Raw genomic sequence first — 7,813 nt, forward strand, 5'->3', positions numbered from 1 at the left:
GAAACGAATAAAATGTTTATTTTAAAACGCTGGCAGCCAAGCTCAAAATATTTCCCTCTTTGCAAAATGCAACTTAGGGTGAATATATACTAATGTTACTCTCATTTAGGATTTCTGTTATGTGGATACAAATATTGGGCCTTAAAAATGCAGAAGGTTCCTCCTGAAATATTTTGAACCTTTTCACTTGATTGAGTGTCTTGTCAAACAAAACTGGCAGCAGATCTCTTGGAACTGCCTGAATCTATGCAGATACGATTTCTATCATGCCCTTATTATGTGTAGTCCATAATAAGGATGAGCATGTATAAATCATTTCTGGCTGGCACTTAGGATGCAATACTCAAAGGAGAAAGACATTTCTGTCTTCAAATGTCTAGCAATTTCTGATATTATACAGTAAGTCTCCCCAGAACCATACAATCCTCAATTCCACGCAGCCCTCTTATGAAAGAATGAGACTTTCATATCTTCCTCACAAGAGCCACCAGTGAGATAAGAATTGTGCAGCTCAGATGTGTGCTGTGCTTCAGCCAGGGTGGCTATATTGAACTTTCATTTGCAAAGCCTTCGCTAACAAAATTGCACAGAGATGAAGGTTTTTGCCTCTATCATTCCTGTATACAATTATCTATGAGTAAGCATTACTTTATATATAGTAGATTATATAGTTATATATTATAGGAATACATTTCCCATGGAATGTTCTTCTATGTGCACACATATAATGCGCACTAAAATAAACACATATATTGTATGAATGTGTTTCTGTTTTCTCAGGTGCGATAATCTAGCTAAGCCTTAGTATTGTAAAATGCAATAGCATATGAATGACAGATGATCTGAAAAGTTCTAACAAATCATACCTGCCCCAGATACGGAAATGCAGAGAGCTGGTCAAAACTAAAGAAGCCATTTTAAGAAAACAGTATAAAACGATCTATTGCGTCTGCTTTCCAGTCCTGGATTTATTGTTATTTTATACTCCAACTATTTCAAAAATATTTTTCTGCAACATATTCCAGAAAAAAAACAGTCCTTTTCCAGAATTCTTTTTCAAGTTTCTCATTCCTTTTTAATAGGATTTTCTGGGATGAAACTATGGGATTTGGAAAACAAATTTTAAAATAATTTGAAATATCATTCTGATCAAATCTTTAATAACATTATCAGCAGAAACAGACTCAGGGAATGCCAAGGAAAATGGATTATGATAATTAGGTTAACAATTTTTAATGGCAAATTTTGTTTTAGTCAAAAAACATGATTTTTTGTTAAGAATATTTTATGCAAAATATTTCAACCAGTATAAAAATAAGAAAGACTAGTTATTTTTTATAAAATAGTTCTTCACTGCAAGTAGATGAATGATTCCTGTAGTATTACAGTTACAAATGATAAAATGTTTATTTGTGAGGCTTTACGCATTTTATACCTGATTCATTTATACCCATACACATATGTTATAGTAGAAAGATATCTATAGAGATATTTTATTTTAAAGATTCTGATTGTTTCCTAACGGGCTAACAACTAGAATTTCTCAATGAAGAGTGCAGTTGTTGGGAATCTGAAAAGCAGAGGACATTTCAGAGCAGGATTTTAGCGTGTGGAGCTGTCAGACTTGATGTCCCTAAATTTTAGGTGAATTGGAGCGCCTTGTTCCTACGGAGGTTGTTCTAAAGGGGACTAATGCCTTTTGGGAGCTGAGCTCTAGGGAGTAAGGGGCAGAGAGCAGGAGAATATTTTATGCAAAAGAACTGTCTGTCGAGAATAGAATAGAAAATTACAGTTCTTTAATGACAAGCTTTTTGTAAAATACGGTGAGCCATGGGGAAGTATATTATTCTGTTTTCTTTCTTTCTATACAGGGGAAAATAAGAGGTGTCACAGTGAGTTATCATGTGCAGTGACCACTAATGCTCCTGTTTAGTGTACAATTGCCTGCCACATTACATACAATCACGTGTCGTTATTATATTAACCGAGTTTGTATACTGTTCACCTGACTTCACCTAGCAGTGCTTGCATAATTATAGTTAAAGGAAGAAGCTCATTTAGCTAAGGGAGGTTGCTTATAATTCTGTTTTCTGCTCATTTAAAATGCTGGGACTACTGTGAAAATAATTCTTTATAAAAATTAACACTTTCTCAAAAATTGTTGGTTTTCATAATCAGAGCCTACTCTGTCAGAGGGCAGATCTAACCATGATTAGTGCTTTAATCCAGGCCCAGTGGATTCTGGATTAGACCCTGACCTCCTTTGGCTTCCTCGCAGGTTCAGCAGAGACTCGGCAGATAGAATACTTCTTGGGCAAACCAAAATAAAGCTGCCAGGTTCCCAGAGCAAAGGCTGTCTTCATTGGTGCATTGCATAGCTTTGAGTGCACTTTTGATAGTGCAGTGATAAATAAATACAAGCAAATTAATTTGCTGTAATTGACAGAACAATTAGCAGAGCTGCAGTTGCAGTCTTAATTCCTGGTGGCAACGAAAAGAACACAAACTCACTTTCAGATCTCAGGTTTAATTTATAACTGAAAAGGCAATCCTTTGTGTGCAAACTAAGACAATTTTCTGGGAAGTCACTAAGATACAGTAAATGTGGAACCCAGTTTCTAGCCCCATTTCTAGAGCTCCTTTTCAGAACAAAACCATGCTTTCGCTGTGATAAGAAATGCTGATAGGGCTATTGGTCTGGGATTTGAGCTAGGGCTTCATGGGATGATGGGAAAAGCAAAAACGAGTCTGGTGATGCAATAGCTGCCAGGAATCGATATTCAGCTCCCAGTGTGCACGCTGTGTGTGTGTGCAGATGCCAGCTCCCTGACCCCGCTGCCCCTCCCCGGCCTCAAAACCCCGCAGCAGCCCAGGAGAGCCGGAGCCTCTCCACCTGCCCCTCACAAACAGGCACTCATTGTATGATGTGCGAAGGAATCTCTTCCCACTGAGCATGTAGCTTCATCATACTTCCAACCACTAGTAACGTGACATATAAAGCATCCTGGGAAATGCTGGGGAGCAGAAATCCAGAGCAATTGATGTTTTCACTCATGTTTCCTCCAGAATTAAATGTGGATGGCAATTTCCACACTGTGGAGAAATCTGTCTAGTTCTGTGGCAATGGTACTTTGATTACAGCCAAGCTAAGCCTGAGCTCAGTCTCATTTCTCTTCCTAGCAAGTCCTACAGCTGAGGAAACTCAGTTTCCAAGAGATTGCCCAGTTATAGTCTCTGCTCAGGAAGTATCACACGCAGCTTTACCAGTACTGCTAGAGCATCTCTGGGCTTCTTTTGAGGAGAAGTCAACTGGGAGAAGCAACAATGGCCAGTGCCACTGATCCATGGATTGTATTGCCTAGCAATAAGCCTGTATCTGAATTAATCCTGAGTCACCCTTGCCCGGTCATCTGGTGCCTGTTGCGGAGCTCCAACTAACAACAGCAGTGCTGCGCCTCAGCCAAGTGCCCCGGCTCCCCGAGGTGTTGACTGGTTTGTGTTTCCAAGTGTTACTTTAAGAAACCCAGAGAAGTTGAAGTGTGAAAGTTTTATGTTACGTGAGAGAAGAGGTCAGCAGGCATCTCAGTTAGGAAAGAAACAGCAAGCGTGTTTTATTTCTGAGGCTGATGGGGAGAGCTTCACAGCCCCTCACTCTACAAGACGAGGATTTTGTCCTGCAAACAATGGGGCTCTTCGAGAAAGCTGGGGGGGACACAAGCACAAATTTCCAGACTGCTACAAGAGCTTTATTTTCCATGGGTCAAGACTGACTTTGGAAAAGGCTTTTCATCCAAGGCTATTGACAGTTTGCACACAAGGCTCAGCATGGACTTTGGCTATCTTCAGCATGAGACAGTGTACCTCTTGTGTGACAAGCGATGATGTCGCTTGTCGCAACCAGTTCTGTTTGGTTCTCCAGGCTGTGAACTGTACTGGTTAGGTGACCTGGTTTACAAGGGACTCGGGCAGAGTAGATATTCAGTCACAAGGTGGGTAACTCACTGCTTCCACCTCAGCATTCTGTTAACTCTGCTGGAAATGGGTGCCGGCCTCATCAGCTTTGTCCCAGCCTCCTGCATTTAGGGTGAGGAACAGTAGAAGAAAGCACGTTAGATTCAACTATCTTTGGTGGCAAACATCCAGCTAGGAAACGGCACCCCTGATAAATGCTCCCTGGAGCAGGGGAGGTCAGGCCAGTTAACTGCTCTACTGCTGTGCTAAGACCTTGTAGTCATGAGACAAGAAAGGCAGTGGGCAAACGCACACATCTGTCAAAGGCTCCCGTAGTCCTTAGTGTGAAGGCACTGGTACACGGGGAGTGGAGGAGAGCTCTCATCTCTAAGCCAGAGGCCTGTACTCTCAGGCTCTCGGGTGTTTTCCTGCCGTGTCTCCAGTGAGGTGACCGGGCACTGTGGTGGTGGGCCCTGATCTGGGGCACTCTCCTGAAACCACACAGGATCCTGTTGCAATCCTGGATCTTTGGGGGTGCCACCTCCCGTCTTGACAGGAGTGGCAGAGAGCAGGGCCAGCATTTGAAAGGGCTGGCACTGCAGGCATGTTTGTTCTCTCTTTTTTTTTTTTTTTTCCCCTTTTTAAAAAATGTAACTCTAATTTCTCAAGGCAAGCCTTCAAAAATGGCAATTCAGTATTTGAAATACCTAGCTGAATTCTGTGGCTCTTCTGAACGCTTACCAGGCTCTGCAGCCTGGGGAGACCTGGGCCTGCTTTCCATGAAATCTGCCCTCCCTCCTAGATTGTCCTCTTTGATATTTGTTGGCAGAAGGATGATGAAACACCCAGCTGCGCTCACACTGGGCCCAATCCAACACCCACCTACTCCATGAACAGCCTTGTTGTCCTTGGTGGGGCATGGCTCTGCTTGTGTGTGATAATTTGTATATCACTTCACTGCCTTATCCTCGCTGAGGGCACAGCAGAGGATGGCAGTGAGCAAAATGTTATGCAAAAGGATTTTTTTTTTTCTTTTTCTTCTAATGAATGCGTAGTGTGACATTTCTTGCCCTTCCCTCTTCTCAGCCTGCACCGGGCATTTGTCACAACCAGCTACCCAACCAGATGGCCCCACAGCTCTGATCAATCTGCTGGCTCCCATGTGCCTATAACCACTCAAGATGTGAAAAACAAACAACACCCCAAACCAAGGAGCCCTGAGTGTGAAACCCATCCCTGCCACCAACCATCTCTGCCAGGGCCACAAACACCAGAGCGGGACCCAAAACAGGCAGAGGGGCAGCGTGTCCCCCTTCCACCACAGCCACAGCACGCAGGGCCGTGGGGATGAGGGTGTGGGTGATGATTTAGTGACTCTGTGGGTAACACCTCAGTGGCCTGGCGTCGGCCATTTTAGCAGGGGCCGGGCGGGCAGCCCGGGGGCGGCCTGGGGGTGCGAGGAAGGCCGCGGGCGGGCGGGCGGCGGCCGCGCGGGGCGGGCCGGAGGCAGCGCCCATAGGTGGCGCTGGCAGCCCAGGAACGGGAGCCCGCAGCCGGCCGGCCCCCCTCAGCACCCCCAAAATCGCGCCCGTGGAGCGGGCGTAGGTTTCCGCGGGTCGTGTCACACGGCTGAAGTTATAGGGGGGTTGATATAAAGCCACCAGGCAGTAATTACGAGAGCGAAATGCGTTCGGGGGGAAAACATTTGGCAGACTTGCCAAGACTAACAGCTTACAAATAAAGAGCCAGTCCTGCTCTGGCCTCGAGCTGCGCCCTGGAGAATTTGCACATGCATTTGAAATGAAACAATCCCCGTATCTCTGTGTTTACTAGGAAGAGAGAAAAAAAAAAAAAAAAAAAAAAAAAAAAAAGCAAACCCTTCCTTCCATAGGTCCTTCTATAAATATGTTCCTGGCACTGGGCAGTTTGCAGGCAGACAGAAACTCTGCCGGTCTTTAATGTGAAATAATGCAAGGTTTTTAAGCTGAAAGTTGGCTGCTAGAATTAATTGGTGGCTTATTTTTCCGGCTGGAGCTGCTGTTTGCAAGTGAGGGCCACATGAGCAGTCCCGCCGTCTGCATGGCAAGTTAGGGCTGTGAAAGGCAGCTCCCACTGCATTACACCCGCAGGGAGGAGAGGGACAGGAGAGAGCAGGAAGAGAGGGAAAGAAACAGAGAGCAGTGCCGAGGAAAAGGAGCTGAAATGAAAAGTAACCTAATGGGATGGGGGAAAAAAGATGAGAGGATAGGAGAAGAGTGGGATGGAGGAGAGGAAGAGAGAACGGAGTGGATTAGAGGAGAGAAACAGGAGAGGAATGAGCCCGTGGAAGGAGAGGCTGAGCTGGAAGCAGGGGAAAGGCCAGAGAAGCTTCTCGCCAGGCTGAAGGGGGCTGTGGTGCCTGGCCTCCTCCAGGGAAGTCCCTCTGGCTAGATGCCGTGGTTTGGCATGGAAGTTAAGGCCTCAGTAGTCCCAACGGAGAGAATGTGAGCGCCTTCATCACAGGAAAACATTTATTACAATATTTGGAGCTTCTTCAGAGATGCTCCATTCATTGGACTGTGATCAGGTGCACTGTTTTGACAGAAGGATGTGCAGCTTGTTTTCCCCAATTCATAGCCTACAATGAGTAAATGAGTTCAATACAGAGGACGGATGCTGTACTGTGCTGTTCAAACCATGGGCTGTTGACTCCCATGGTATTCACAGGAACTGTCAAAAGGATTGGCAGAGGAGATCAAGAAAAACAAGCCTAGAGCCACTCGACTCACATGCAGCCCTGTCCTGCCATATCTTTGGGGGGATGTGCAATGAGAATAAATTTGAAAACCATAGGTAGAGAATATCCCACAATGAGGAAGAACTGGGGCCTGGGGAGGGTACCATTCTAATGTTCTCAGGTACCCTGGCATGTCTCTCATTCCTTTGCACGTACCCTTTTTGCCTTGCATGTAGCAGCATCCCATCTATCAGTTTTCTTTCCTTGGGGAGTCCTCCAAACATGCCAGTATGGTTTCACAATTACTCAGAGCTCAAGACGTGTTTTAGGGATGGTGATTCAGTGAAGAGAAGTATGAGGACATGGTTCAACCTGAAACCTGTCTGTGTGTTACTTTTGAGGTTCAGGCAGGATTTAGGTGGTGCTCAAGGGTGAATCCCCATGAGATGCTCCTCACTCCTAGTGCTGCATGTGCTGCTGCTGCGTTATGGCCATTTAAAGTGCAATGCACTTTTTACAAAATTAATGTAACTTTAAATAGAAAATGACCTGTTTGTTGTGATGTGCTTCAATGGCCAGTTTCTGGTATATTAATACCTTGTTTCCCAATATATTAAACTGCCTTCCTTCCCAATAGGAAATGAAGGATTTCTACAAGGACGCCAAATCCTCCCTGCTACAGTTGCATTTCTTCCCACAGTCTTTGCTGTCAGGGGAGGAGGGGAGAGGAAAAAAAAAAAAAAAAAAGAGAAAAAAAAGAGAAAAATGAAAGAAAAAGAGAGGGGAGCCTGATGGACTGAGCACAGAGCAGGAGCTGAGATTGTTTTTTCTGGCTGACACACTTCGTGTTGCTGGTGCGTTTGCTGCTTCCTTGAAAGGCCAGTGGGGGGAAGAAAAAGAGATTAAGGTCATCAAGATAATGCAAAGAATATTCAAACTAGAAGCAGAGGGGAAATATAGAAGGTCTGTTTTTCCAATAGTAAGTAATCAGAGTACAGGAGGATGTAATTTGCAGATTAGGAAAATGAACAAAGACTATAAAATTAACTTTATGACAGAGAGGAGAACAGTCCATTTGAAGGGGGGGATAAACCAACCTCCATAAATCTTTCTGGCTGATACAATCAGTAGGTTGATTTAAGCTAA

Source organism: Anas acuta, chromosome 14 (genome assembly GCF_963932015.1).
Source record: "Anas acuta chromosome 14, bAnaAcu1.1, whole genome shotgun sequence".
Taxonomy (NCBI): Eukaryota; Metazoa; Chordata; class Aves; order Anseriformes; family Anatidae; genus Anas; species Anas acuta.